The sequence below is a fragment of the Portunus trituberculatus genome, chromosome 43 (genome assembly GCF_017591435.1).
Source record: "Portunus trituberculatus isolate SZX2019 chromosome 43, ASM1759143v1, whole genome shotgun sequence".
Lineage (NCBI taxonomy): Eukaryota > Metazoa > Arthropoda > Malacostraca > Decapoda > Portunidae > Portunus > Portunus trituberculatus.
Genome location: NC_059297.1, coordinates 5,749,171 through 5,764,353, shown reverse-complemented (window position 1 = coordinate 5,764,353; position 15,183 = coordinate 5,749,171). Strand labels below are relative to the sequence as shown.

At 43.0% G+C, this 15,183-nt stretch overlaps 1 long non-coding RNA gene across 1 annotated transcript in view; it reads right to left on the bottom strand.

Moving 5' to 3' along the window:
• LOC123518366 overlaps positions 1–15,183 on the bottom strand; it is a 40,131-nt gene that overhangs the window by 4,329 nt on the left and 20,619 nt on the right. The window contains exon 2 of the long non-coding RNA XR_006678768.1: positions 9,385–9,923. This is a non-coding gene — a long non-coding RNA (uncharacterized LOC123518366). The remainder of the gene's footprint in view (positions 1–9,384; positions 9,924–15,183) is intronic.

Below are 15,183 nucleotides of genomic sequence, written 5' to 3'. Positions count from 1 at the left end.
CTCCTCCTCCTCCTCCTCCTCCTCCTCCTCCTCCTCCTCCTCCTCCTCCTCCTCCTCCTCCTCCTCCTCCTCCTCCTCCTCCTCCTCCTCCTCCTCCTCCTCCTCCTCCTCCTCCTCCTCCTCCTCCTCCTCCTCCTCCTCCTCCTCCTCCTCCTCCTCCTCCTCCTCCTCCTCCTCCTCCTCCTCCTCCTCCTTATCTACCTTCTCCTACTCCTCCTCCTCGTCTTCGTCATCAACTTAGTCCCCTTCATTACTGGAACGCATCTTTACATTGAGTTTTGAGTATGATTAGACGATTTTATTGACATTAGGAAGAAACTATGGAGGTCAAAAGATTAATGGCCACAGTCTTCACTATTTCAATCCCTACATGAGTTTTTGAAGTTGTATAAATTCACGAAATAGTAACCAAATGAATAGAAAAATGCGTCATGGTGCTGAAGGGCATTCATTAATCCTTTCATTACTAGACAAAACAATTCCCATCAGTACCTACATTTTTTCAGGCTCTAGTTTTTCCTAAGCTATCGCAAGCGTTCCTGTACTGTAAAAAAAAAAAAAGATAACACCAACTCTCAGTCTCATGTCTTTCCGGTGTCTCCAGGCAAACCACTTTCACAGCGCTAAGGAAGGGTGACCACATGTTTAAAAGGTGCTGAGTATATTTTTGTCATACCTTTGCATTCCTATCTTTTTTTTCCTTAAGTGTCTCCCTGTTTACCTCCAGTCACTCCCGCCTCTGCCATAATTGTCCCTTCCTTTCTCCCTCTGCATGATTTGTCCGCTTCTCAACACACTTTACATCTCGTTTCTCCGTCTGTCCTCTGCTGGTCTCCTCTTCCCTCTCCAGAATCTTGTTGTTATTGTTGTTGTTGTTGTTGTTTTTTCTTCTTGTTCTTCTTGTTTTTGTTGTTGTTGTTTTCCTCCTCCTCCTCCTCCTCCTCCTCTTGACGGTTCCCACTCAGCGCTATCAACTCTCTCTCTCTCTCTCTCTCTCTCTCTCTCTCTCTCTCTCTCTCTCTCTCTCTCTCTCTCTCTCTCTGTATTGATGTCGAAGTGTTTTTATGAGTTCAAGTTTTGTTCTGTTCTGTTTTATTTTATTTTTTTATTGTATGTTGTGAAAAAAAAAGAAATGCGTTATTCCGAACAGTTTGCTGCGAAAGTTCTCAATTTTGTTAAAAGTTCGCAGGTACACGAAGAAAGAATTTGAATAGGTATTTTTATGTGTCTATTTTTTTTATTTCTTTTTCTTTTTTTTCTTTTTAACTGCATGACATATACATAAAAAAAGACAGGGAAAGTATTCATGTGTATTGAGAACGAAATAAGAGAGAGAGCTTTTATATATCTTTCTTTCCTTTATTTTTCAGTCTTTTTATCTGACTACATTTTAATGGGTGTGAACTAGAAGGTACGTTATTTTTTCTATCTCTTTATTACTTTAGTCTATTCCAAAATGGCCCCTGGGTTCAAAGCATAGTGTAGCTCATTGATGATATAATTGACTTAAAGGTGAATCATACATGTGTTCTGTTGATCCACACTCTGATCACGAGGTTAGACTATGATTTTCCTCAAGGTCTGACAATCATGAGAAAGTATTCATGTGTATTGAGAACGAAATAAGAGAGAGAGCATTTATTTATCTGTCTTTTCCTTTACTTTTCAGTCTTTTTATTTGACTACATTTTAATGGATATAAACAAGAAGGTACCTTATTTTTTATCTATCTCTTTATTACTATAGTCTGTCTACTCTAAAAGCAGCTCCTTGGGTTCGAAGCATAGTGTAGCTAATTGATGATATAATTGACTTTAAGATGAATCATACATGTGTTCTGTTGATCCACACTCTGATGATGAGGTTAGACTACGGTTTTCCTCAAGATCTGACAACCATGCACTCCCTGGGACACTATTTAGACTGAGACACATAAGCCACTTTAGAATAGACACACTATACTCATTATTATCATTTTTTTTACGTTATGGCCTATAGCACCTGTAAGTAACTTGAAGAGTATTAGAGCTCAGTTAAGCCTCCACCCATTAGGTAACTTAAAACCCCTCAACAAATGGCATAGCTTCAAAGCGGTATGTGGTGGGATTCAAACCTATATACGCGTGGACGTCTGCCCGATCCCACGCTCACCACCTTATTCACTACGCCACTATCATCACTATCTTCATTTCACTGGTTGTATAAAATGTAGCGCTATTTACCGTCCCCCAAGCAAGAGCAAGGTGAGGGAGGGTGAGAGAGGGTGTGGTGGTGAGCAGGTGAAGAGTAGCGGGTGGGTGAAGGCGGTTGTAGTGGTGGGTGGGTGAGAGGCGGTGTGTGGGTGAAGGAAGGTGTGATGGTAGTGGGTGGGTGAGGACACACACTCACACACACACAGAGAGAGAGAGAGAGAGAGAGAGAGAGAGAGAGAGAGAGAGAGAGAGAGAGAGAGAGAGAGAGAGAGAGAGAGAGAGAGAGAGAGAGAGAGAGAGAGAGAGAGAGAGAGAGAGAGAGAGAGAGAGAGAAAACAGACAGACTGATACAAATACAAACAAAAAACACAGGAAAAACAAACAAACAGAGAGACAGACAGACAAAACAGACAAAAAATACTTACAAAGAGGGACAAACACACAGACGAAAATAAAATAGATAGAAAAAAAATATACGAAAACGAGAAAGCAAACAGAATAGACTGATGAAAAAAGGACAAGGCAGGAATAGACATACAGGCCGACGGACAGCCATGAGAAGGAAGACAGGCCGATAACAAGCAGGACAAGGGGAAAACATAAGCGAGGCAGAATTCACGATTTGCTGTACTGTCTGCTCTCCACTTCGGCCTTCAATGAATAAATTAGATTTTCCTTTTGCGTTCCTGATGGTTGGGCTTAGAGAGGCAGAGAGAGAGAGAGAGAGAGAGAGAGAGAGAGAGAGAGAGAGAGAGAGAGAGAGAGAGAGAGAGAGAGAGAGAGAGAGAGAGAGAGAGAGAGAGAGAGAGAGAGAGAGAGAGAGAGAGAGAGAGAGAGAGAGAGAGAGAGAGAGAGAGAGAGAGAGAGAGAGAGAGAGAGAAGCATATTAACACTAAATCCAAGAAGGAATGCATATTAACACTAAATTTTTCAGTCTCCTTCTCTTCTTCCTCCTCCTCCTCCTCCTCCTCCTCCTCCTCCTCCTCCTCCTCCTTCTCCTTAAAGTAAACATATATTAAAATTCTAATCACGTAATCTTCCTATCACGAGAAAATATCTTGTTTAAACTTCTTCATATTTTCTCATCATTAAGCAGCTTAGCATGAACCAAAAGTCTGTTACTACTTACTTGCTTTCCTTTGTATTCCCTTGCCTCCTCCTCCTCCTCCTCCTCCTCCTCCTCCTCCTCCTCCTCCTCCTCCTCCTCCTCCTCCTCCTCCTCCTTTGTCGAATTGCTGTCATCGTGCTTGCTGGTAAAAGTGCATTGATTTTTTTTTTGCTGTAGCTTTCGATGACAATTTCCCCGTCAGTTCTCGCCTTCACTGTCATGCTTCCGCTAGTCGATGATTTGATGGTGCAGTTTTTATAGTCCCTGCAGACAGCCTCGTTAGGACCAAGCGGGTTGTTTCTCCCTGCTTCATTTGTATTCCTCCTCCTCCTCCTCCTCCTCTTCCTCCTCTTCCTCTTCCGCTTTCTCTTCCTATTCGTCCTCTTCTTCCTCTCTCTCTCTCTCTCTCTCTCTCTCTCTCTCTCTCTCTCTCTCTCTCTCTCTCTCTCTCTCTCTCTCTCTCTCTCTCTCTCTCTCTCTCTCTCTCTCTCTCTCTCTCTCTCTCTCTCTCTCTCTCTCTCTCTCTCTCTCTCTCTCTCTCTCTCTCTCTCTCTCTCTCTAATATAGTATCCATTGATGTCTGTCTCTGCATATTTTTTTGTCTGAACTCAAAGCACAATAATGACTAATTTGTGGCACAACTCCAGTAAAATAAAAGATAAATGCGGAGGCAAAGTTGCGGAAATGTTTAATGGGTGTTGAGGGAAGCAAGTGGAGATGTTGGGTCACAGCGCGGCAGCTTCACTTGTTGGCTATTCCGCGCCAACAGCAAAGTTCTGACGGCAATCTAACCCTTTAGCTCACTTTTAAGGCAGGATGCTTTGTAGTTATTCCTGAAGACCTCCCCGCCTGTACTGAACCCTTGCCAGTACTCGGGGAAGCGCACTTTGCACCCTGCCAGCCGTCTCCGCAAGGCACTAAGAGGCTCTGTCGTACCCGGCTCTGACATTCGCTCCCTCGGGTGGAGTTTGTGTCTCACTTCCTGACATTGTCTTCTAAAGGGTACGGCTACACTGTACGTGGTTCACTGGGGGGAGGGTAGAGGGTAACAGGATGCTTAGCGGGTAGAAGGAAGCGATACCGTGTTTAGCCCACAAGGAAAAAACTCGCATGGGATGGGAATCAATATGTAATATATATTAGATAATTTATTGTGTTCATGAGAGAGGTGTGATCCAAATAATAAGTAAATGATGGTTTAATCATTATACACCAATCTATCATCACAACTTACAACTGTTATATCAAATTGTTTCGATATGTCATCTCAGCATTTTTTTTTAAGAGATCGTCATTCCTGGCCGTACTCTTAAAGAAAAATATGCGTTCTGTTGAGAAAGGATCTGCAGCTTCGTCCTCTGCATAGATTTCAGTGCATCTTCGCCGAGCCACTGTACTGTACCCTCTTGTGGATTCGCGTACTGTTGCTTTCTTTGCCTGTGTACCTTGGTGGTCTTTTTTCCCGCCTCCTCCTGTCCCTTTGAGTGTGGATTGTGCGCGAGATCTTACGCACACATTTCCTGGTCCAAGGCAGTGACGGGGCGTAGTGTGATGGTCTTCGCGGCGTGACACTAACTAGAAACAGTAGCAGGAATATACACGTGGTTCGACTTCTCTTCAGTCTGTTGTTTGGTATTTGTCATGGATATCAGCTTGTTTAGATCGCTTCAGCATATATGGAGGAGGAGGAGGAGGAGGAGGAGGAGGAGGAGGAGGAGGAGGAGGAGGAGGAGGAGGAGGAGGAGGAGGAGAAGGAGGAGAAGGAGAAGGAGGCGATGTAGACCTGACCAGTGGTGTGTCTCGTTAAGAAGCACCTAATTGTTTCCAATATTTTGCTCCCTTTACTTGTGGCTTTGTCGTGCTGGGGACTGCCGTGGCCTGGCATACACACACACACACACACACACACACACACACACACACACACACACACACACACACACACACACACACACACACACACACACACACACACACACACACAGTCAGGAACTCTGCAGTAAACAAGTTATGATTCCACCGTTTTGTTTTGCTTTCATATTTCCCAAGAGACTTTCATCCTTACTGTGTGTTCTCTTGTTAGTGTTCTCGCATCCCATCCTTCCTCTGTTTCCTTGTTACGTATTCTTACCCTTTCTAGTTGTTTCCACATCTTCCGTTCCCTCTCATTCCTTCCAACATTGTGTCTTTTTTCTTAGTGTCTTTTATCTCAAATGCCAAGCTGAGTATCTTTCTCACTCTGAAAATAATGCTGGCAAGAATAGAGGGAAGCTGCATCTCTCTCTCTCTCTCTCTCTCTCTCTCTCTCTCTCTCTCTCTCTCTCTCTCTCTCTCTCTCTCTCTCTCTCTCTCTCTCTCTCTCTCTCTCTCTCTCTCTCTCTCTCTCTCTCTCTCTCTCTCTCTCTCTCTCTCTCTCTCTCTCTCTCTCTCTCTCTCTCTCTCTCTCTCTCTCTCTCTCTCTCTCTCCTTCTCCTCCTCTTCCTTACATATTCCGCCTTCATGCTTACTTTTCCGCTCCATCTTTCTTTCGCCACTCCTCATGCTTTCTCATTTTAAAGTCATTAATTAATCCTTTGTCTTCCAGGGCCTCCTCTCCATCATTATTTTTCATCGCCTCCTCCTTCATTTCCTCATTTTCTCCTCCTTATCTTTCTCCTTCTCCTCCTTCTGCTTTCGCTTCCATCTCAGTCTTCTCTTGTTTGTGTTATTTATCGTTTTACTCCCTGTCAGTCTTATAGTCTTCTTCTTCCTGTTGTTTTATTTATTCGTATTTGTTGCCTGACAGATCCTTTGTTTTACCTCGCGTTCTTCGTTTCTCTTCTCCTCTCCTTGATTTCCTTGTTTTCTTTCTAGCCATCCTTTTACTCCTTCTGTAACTCTCCATGTTTCTCTTCTCGTGATTACTGTTCTTACTTGTCGTTCTCCTCCTAGTCCTCCACTACGTTAATATTGTCTTTGTCTATCTCCTTCTCTTTCTTCTCCTTCTCCTTCTTCTTCTTTTCCTTTGCCTTTTTTTCCTTCTCCTTCTCCTTCTCTTTCTCCTCCTCCTCCTCCTCCGCCTCCTCTTCTCGTCTTTTTTTTGTAGTCTTCATTTCAGACATGCCTCTCCTTATATTAACAAAGGTATCGTTATTACTCTCCCAGTTTTTATGAGACAATATTTTTACTCTGCAAATCTTGACTGGATTTGCATGGATACGTTTGAGTAGTGAGGGGAAGGAGAGGAGTGGGTGGGTACCGATTGTGACGTCATGCTGGTGAACGAGGAGGTGTGTTTAATGATCGTCTTATCCATCTTCATGATTATTCCGGATATTAGACTTCAAGTGTCTCGTGTTTTGCATATTTACCGAAGACGTTCCCTTTAACTCAACAATGGAGGTAATTTCGTGATGAATGTGCATTTATTTCCTACTGTGTTCATGACTTTCGCTGCAATAATTCCCATCAGACTGGTTTATTATCGCGTGAGGAACTTGCTATTGTAAGGTCAAGGGTTCATTAGCCATGGTGCATGGTTTTTTTTTTTATACCATGAGGGCTTTTCACGGAATTTATGAGCTAAGGGGATACTCTTTGGGGTACCTCCTATCTCAAAGCCCACCCGCTAGGAAACCCTTATCCAGAGTGAAGAAGCCCAACCTACACTCGGACCGTGAACAGGATTCGAACCCGTGCGCTTGGAGACCCCTCGGACCCCAAAGCACGCATGATTCCACTGGACCACGGCGGCCCCAAGAGAGTTTGTGGGATGATGTACTGTTTTAGGTGTAGCTCGTTACCAGATTGGCTTATCTTCCCTTATCTATCTTTTGTTTCCTGATTCCCGTATGTTAAAAGTACTAAACTCAAGAAAAGTAAATGTTTAAGAATTTGGAGACATGATTTAACTTCCTGTAAAATTGAGCCCCTCGGGAGGCCGTTCGTTTGATGACAAGAGCGCAGCTCTTGTCATCAAACGAACACCTGCACTTGAAAAATCTGGAGACGTCATTTCGCTGCCTATGAACTTTCAAGATCTAGATCCGTTATCTCGCTTCCTATAAACTTTGAAGATCTGGAGACATTATTTCGCTGCCTATAAACTTTCAAGATTTGGAGACATTTCGCTGCCTATAAACCTTGAAGATCTGGAGCCGTTATTTCGCTGCCTATAAACTTTCAAGATCTGGAAACATTATTTCGCTGCCTCTAAGTTTTCATGTCCTCTGAGGTCACCCGTTTACTGACCAGCGCGCAAAGCTGAACGTCTCTTGCCGATCACTGAATTCTTGGGAGCGTGAAGAAGGAAACTCCCGCCGGTTCAAGTGATTATTTTTTTTTGTATATTTCTAGACATTTTCACGTGAACACTGATGTGATTTTGCTCTCTATTTATACAGGATCGTTGCTTTACTTCTCTACTGGAGCATGAAGGATCTGTCTGTCTGTCTGCCTGTTTGAAGCTGTCCGCGTGTCTGTCTGTCTTCCTCTTTGTCCAGCTGTCTGTATCCAGTTGTCCGTCTGTCTGTTTATCTGCCTCTGTCTATCTTTCTATCTGTTTGTATGTCTCCCTCTGTCTCTGTCTGTCTGTTTGCCTGTCTATCTGTCTGTGTCTGTCTGTCTGTCTGCTTGTCTGTCTGTCTGTCTGTCTGTCTGTCTGTCTGTCTGTCTGTCTGTCTGTCTGTCTGTCTGTCTGTCTGTCTGTCTGTCTCTCTCTCTCTCTCTCTCTCTCTCTCTCTCTCTCTCTCTCTCTCTCTCTCTCTCTCTCTCTCTCTCTCTCTCTCTCTCTCTCTCTCTCTCTCTCTCTCTCTCTCTCTCTCTCTGTCGTTGGACATTTTCTCCCCATAGTCCTTAGGAAAGGCAGCACCACAGCAGGTCGCCTCGTTATAACCAGTAGACTCGTTCCTTACTCTTTATTGTGTTCTATTGTTCTCCCCCACTCACCCACCTGACTCCCCGCTTATCCCTACGGTAGTGAGCGAACAAACACTTCACCTGACAGTCATCATCTCTGCGCCTATACAAAGAGATGGAGAATGGGAGTTAATGAGGTAAACAGCAGAAGAGTGATCAACAAACTGTAGACGTAAGGAGAGATGAGCAAACATAAGTCGTGATGGGAGAACGGTAGAAATTATGGACGAGAATGAAGGGAGATAAGGAGAAAGTCTTGAAGAGGAAGAGTTTTATAGATAAGTTAGGCGTATTGAGAATGTTGTGACGCCCAACACTCTCAAGAAGATAGGTAAGTGGTAAGTGTCTTATTATAGTTCTTTGTGTGTGTGTGTGTGTGTGTGTGTGTGTGTGTGTGTGTGTGTGTGTGTGTGTGTGTGTGTGTGTGTGTGTGTGTGTGTGTGTGTGTGTGTGTGTGTGTGTGTGTTTCACTGTTTCACTGTTTGATCTGCTGCAGTCTCTGACGAGACAGCCAGAAGTTACCCTACGGAACGAGCTCAGAGCTCATTATTTCCGATCTTCGGATAGGCCTGAGACCAGGCACACACCACACACCGTACCTACTCACTGCTAGGTGAACAGGGGCTACACGTGAAAGGAGACACACCCAAATATCTCCACCAGGCAGGGGAATCGAACCCCGGTCCTCTGGCTTGTGAAGCCAGCGCTCTAACCACTGAGCTACCTGGCGTGTGTGTGTGTGTGTGTGTGTGTGTGTGTGTGTGTGTGTGTGTGTGTGTGTGTGTGTGTTACCTGCCTGTCTCGCGGTTGGTGAATTGTAGTAAAGCTTGCGGTGAACACATATGTAAATGATGTAATATGAACTAGTCCGTAAAAATCCCTCCCTAGTCTGGGAATTAATTGTGAATATAACAACAACAAAATTAACAAGTGAAAATATACACAAATAATCTTCCACATGCTGAATAAACACTATTGTTTATTGACCCTTTCACTGCGAACGACAATATGATACTTATTAATTAATTGGAGTAACACTAGATGATTTTAATGAAGGGAACTAAAATCATATGCCTTTAAAGTTTAGAGTCACTTGGTCACTCCTTTTGCTGTTTGCTGTATTTTACCAGGCCTCAGGTGGCGTAGCAGGGAAAGGGCTATAGAGAACAAATATGATTTTACTCTCACCTCCTGAATCCCATGTTGACTTGTGGCTCAGAGCAGCGCCGGCATACTCGAGGTGACAGGCTGCCGGAAGGTGGAGCAGGGAGGGAAGCGAGGGTCGGCAAGGGAGGTTACAGACTTGATGGGTTGCACAGGGCTGCGCGGCCTTGAGACAGGTTACCAGGGAGCCTCGTTCTGGTGGTGATTGGCACTGATGCTCTCAGGGCTGCCCGGCTGCTCCCCATTCGGACGACAGGAGCCACACGTCAGGCTCAGGGCCGTCACCACCAGGCAGTGTCATGCAAGTTACACAAACGAGGGGACGTGAAGACTAAAACTGAAGTCCTTAAAGAAAGTAGCATAAGAGTTTTGAAAGTGTTCCTCCAGTAAGCCCGGAACTTGTATGAAGGGAAAATGTTTTGAATTAAAGTTGTCTCCGGTGCGACGCGAAGGATCTGGCGGACTATCCTTGGCGTCCTTCCTGTCACCCGTCCCTTCACATTACCGAGGCAACGGCCGGATCACACATCAGAGGGCGCGGTGAACACACTCCTGAACCTTCCCTGCGGCAGGAAGATAAAAAGTAAAGGAGATTTAGAGGCATGCGGAAAATAAGAGGTTCGTGCTTGCTCAACATATGAAGGTAAATTTATGCTATTGAAGGTAAATGCATAATAAACACATAAAGAAGCGAATCGTATGAACATTTATATTTAATGCCTTCTGATATTATCCTCTTGAGAAAATAGTGGAAAGATATGTAAATTAGAAATGTCATTGAAAGCTGCGGATGATATCTATAACATCGTCCCCTTGAGATATCCGAAGAGAATATGAAAATCCTGAAATGAGCACGTTAAGTCAGGACTCACATTACCTGACTTTTAAGAAAATCCTTTAGCACCACCTACTCCCCTTCCGAATTTGTTTTTGTAGGATGCTTCCCCGCACCCCTCCTGACACCCCAGCACTTCCCCATTCTTTACCCTCATTCCCTCCCTTCATCCTTATCCTTTGATCCCTCTCATCTCCATTTTTTAAAAGTATTCAGATTGTCTTCGAGGTTTTAAAGGTGCCGTGCGAGGAGATGTTTATTTCCCGGCGTCATATTTTTATGCTTGGTTATCCCCCTCGTCTTTCCCGGAGTATAAAAGGATAAAACAATGGAGGCACGGCGTAAACAAAGGGCCTTTTAGCAGGTGGCGGGATACATAACCACTTTCCCGGAACACAAAACCTCCACGCACGTTACTTCTTATTCATGTTTTCTGAGTAATTTGAGAAACGGTAGGAGGGAAAAAAAATAAAACAAGCTGGAGCACTGTTAAAACTCTTTACTTTCTCTCTCTCTCTCTTTCTCTCGTAATAATTTCAACATACACTCCACTCTCCTCCACTGTTACGATTCACATGTATAGTAAACCCGCCTTTATACATCTTCTGACGGCTCTCCTTCCCGCCGAACAGCACGAGAGAACCATTACAACGCTTGGGGAAGGAAAACATTCACGTAAATCGAAGGCTGCACGCAAACACAGCCTTAGAGGATCACTGGCGTAATCGAAGCATTTGTCTGTGAGGAAAGCGTCTGCGGGGAAAATATTATAGGAGTGTTGGATGGCGAGGAAGAGCGAGGGAGAGGACAAGGAGGGATAGGCATAGTAATAATTCATTGTGGTAACCGGCCATATCTCTAATCCGATAGCCTTTGCGAGGTTGTCATGACGAGAGAGGACGAGAGAGGACGAGAGAGGACGGGAGAGGGCTATTTAATGAGACTTTATCGGAGAAATGTGGCTAGGTTATGTATGTGTGTATGTGTGTATGTATGGATGTGTGTATGTATGTATGTATGTGTGTCCTTGTTTTTCATTGTGTTTGTTTGTGTTCATTGTATTTATGTGTGATGTTGTTTTCTTTTCTTATTAGCTGTTGTTTGTTTATATTTCGGGTTTGTGTATTGCTTTCATTGTATGCTCTCTCTCTCTCTCTCTCTCTCTCTCTCTCTCTCTCTCTCTCTCTCTCTCTCTCTCTCTCTCTCTCTCTCTCTCTCTCTCTCTCTCTCTCTCTCTCTCTCTCTCTCTCTCTCTCTCTCTCTCTCTCTCTCTCTCTCACATAAGAGACAACGATGTGTGTGTGTGTGTGTGTGTGTGTGTGTGTGTGTGTGTGTGTGTGTGTGTGTGTGTGTGTGTGTGTGTGTGTGTGTGTGTGTGTGTGTGTGTTTGTGTGTGGAGCCTCAAGCCAAGGTGTCCTACTTGTATCGCCTCAAACCATCACACACTCGACACATTGAAATACTGAGCAATTGATCTGGAAGCTTAAATAAATCTGAGTTTCAGGAGGAAGATGTCGGGTCGGGCATCGAACCCGGAACCGGAGCACGAAATCCCGCCACTTTACCGATGGAGTAATTGATGTGCGGAGTCGGTAAGCTTCTGTGTTTACGCCATTTATCTATTTTTCTCCCCATTCATCTACTTGCCGTTTCTGTCTCTTTCCTTCCATTTATCTATCTATTTGTCTCGTTTTTCCATCTATTTATCTATCTATTTATCATTTCTCCCTTTTTTCATCCATTTAGGTCATTACATACGTGTGTCTTTCAGGTGAACGCCATTTCCGATGAGAAAATAAGAAGAGAAGCAGTAATACCAGTAACTATGTCATAAACTTGATTCATTCCTTTAGTATTGGGACGCATTTTTACCTTTAGTTTTGGATATGATTTGACGATTCTATTGACATTAGGAAGGATCTATGGAGGTCCGAAGATTAATGGCCAGTCTTCACTATTTTAATTCCCACATAAGTTTCTGAAGCTGAATAAAATCACCAGATAGTAACCAAAGTAATATGAAAACGTGTCATGGTACTGAAGGGATTAAACAGAGCCGCTCATAATACATTATATAGTCTATAATTGAACACTCTAACTGTGAAAATAAAAAGTAGAAAGAACATTGATATGCTGCTAATGATGATAAATGGAAGTGAAGTATCATATTGAAGGTATGAGTGCAGTGGTGATGCACTGATTACCAAGAACTGATGTAGCGAAAGGACTCTTTTTTAATGTAAGAGGGAGAACTGCCAAGGAAGAAAAGTGTTTAAAAAAGGCCCCACTGGAACTGCAGTCCGATAGAACAAAGCAAACACTGAGGCGAGGAGAGATGCTGAGTCCAGGCCGCGGCGCTCACACGGGGATGAGTGAGGGATCGGCAAGCTGTCCAAGTGTCGCGCTCCAGAACTTTCCTCAGCTGCAGCTTTTCCGAGATGTTCCATTCATCCTCGTTTTGACGCGTCTGATGAATTGGTGTGAACTTTCTCTTGACAGTGGACGGCGAGTGGTGCTGGTGAAAAAAGGCCATTCTGAGAGGCGGTATCGTGTTGGCAGGGGCTCGCCAAGGAAACGTACTTTACTGATCAATCGAGCTTAAAACACAAGTGCGCTCTTCATGTTGGCTTTAAACCTTTTGACTGCTGGTGACTGTTAGCTACGCCTTTTATCGGAGTAACCCGCCATGATTTTGCTGAAAAAGAAATTAAACAACACTACAAAAATATATATATATATATATATATATATATATATATATATATATATATATATATATATATATATATATATTTTTTTTTTTTATTATTGTATTTTAAACTTACATTATATTTACCCCTTCAGTACTGAAACACATTTTTACCTTGAGATTTGTGTACGATTAGACCATTTTATTGACCTTAGGAAGGGTCAATGGATGTCAGGAGATTAATCACAAGGTCTTTACTATTTTAATCCCCGTATGAGTTTCTGAAGCAGTATAATATCACCAAATAATAAGCAGAATGAATTTGAAAACTCGTCATGGTAGTGAAGGGGTTAATATGAAAAAGGTAAAGCAGTCAAAGTTGTGAAAGAATGACAAATTGTTGTTGTGTCCGGGTTATTTTTTGTTCGTGATGATTTGCACAATTGCTCTTTCGCTTTTCCACGTGTTTGTTATTATTTCGAAACGTTCTTTTTCTCTTGTTGCTACACTATGTATTAAAGTTACAGTGCTGCACTTCTTATTTCAAGCAACACGTTCAGAAAATTGCCAACAAAACTACGTAGTGCACAATAGTCTACACAATACTCTACGGAATGAAAAGCAAGAATATCACCTCTGAAAATTTAGATTGCATAACGTAGCTAACCTTCCAGCCTTTACCTTGACCTTTCCTCCACCACTATACTGTACCTCCCTTTCCCATTCTCCCGCTGAGCCTTCTTACCTTTGAGAGCCTGAAGCGTGTCTACTATAAACATCATTAACCCTTGCTATAAATCATACTTATCAGCTTAGCCCTACACCATATTTCTCTTCCATATTCGCCTCTTTTTCTGTCATCCAGTGTGCCTTATCCTCATTCTATTCTTCCTTTTATCCTCTTATGTTCACCTGATTATTCAACATTCCTTTTTACCCCCCGTCCTACTCTTAGTCATCTTCATAATCCACTCATGTTTGCGTTGTTAGTATGCATGAGTATCATTTATCACGCTGATGGGTAAGCGGCGGCGTGTTTACGTACAGCGGTGGGGGCTGGGAGGGTGTGGAAGTCTGTGAAGCTACCTCCACTGTGCTGAGTTGGGTTTTCCTGCCCGGCTCATTCTTCCACCAGTCGCTTGTTGATAGTTTTGTGTTCCCTTTTGAAGTCATCGTTGGTCTAGTTTGTGATTTTTGCTTTTAATGCCAGTATATGTTTATTTTTATTTTAATGTTTTTTTATGGTATTTGTCGCAGCTGTAGTTGTCTTTCCCATTTTGTTTCCTCGACAGCTTCTTTTTTTTTTTTTTTTTGTCTCTCATCCTCTTCATCTTCACTTTCATCCTCTTCCTCTAAGTTTTGTTCTTAATCTTTCACCTCCTTCTTTGCTTCTTTTCGTAATCCTACTTTTCTTTTGCTTCTTTTCCTTAATCCTTCCTATCCTTCTCCTCCTTTTTTTGTCTGTAATGATCCTCCTCTTTTGCTTCTTCTCATAATCTTCCTCTTCCTTTGCTTCCTTTCCTTAATCCTTCCTATCCTCAACTCCTTCTCCTCCTCCTCCTTTTCTTCTCTAATGCCGCCATCAAGATAACCGCCTCTAATTGCAACTTGAGACGCGGTAGCGGAGAGCCTCGACTCTTAACTCTCTCTATCCACAGCCTCCTCCAGCGCCACCTGTAGGACCTAATTACTCTCTCTCTCTCTCTCTCTCTCTCTCTTTTTTTTTTTTTTATTTAAACTAGGTTCTCATACCAGAGGTCTGAGACTATGGTATAGTTCTCTTCTCTACAGAAGTGAGACTCTCTCTCTCTCTCTCTCTCTCTCTCTCTCTCTCTCTCTCTCTCTCTCTCTCTCTCTCTCTCTCTCTCTCTCTCTCTCTCTCTCTCTCTGACCTTGCCTCTGTACAGGATCCATTCATCTTCATTATTAAAGAGAATTCAACACTCCCTCCCCGTCTCCTCGTAAATCTTCTGACGAATCAAACGGGATATTAATTTTCATTTGATTTATGGACGTACAGTGGCGGAGGGCGTGGAGAGCAAAGCCAGGAAATGTAGGATAATGTTTGGAGATGTACCTTATTTAAGAACGATTGCCTCTTTCTTGGTATTGACGTATTGTTGGTAGTGTTAGTGTGTTTGTATTGTTCTTGTTGTATGTTGTTTATGTTAGTTTTTTTTAGTGATATCGTGGGGAAATCTCGTATGATGATTGTTTTTTTCATTCTGATTTTTGTTACGACCACGTCCATGATGTTGTTAAGTAAAAGGAGAAATTGTGTTTGGGAATATTATTGAGT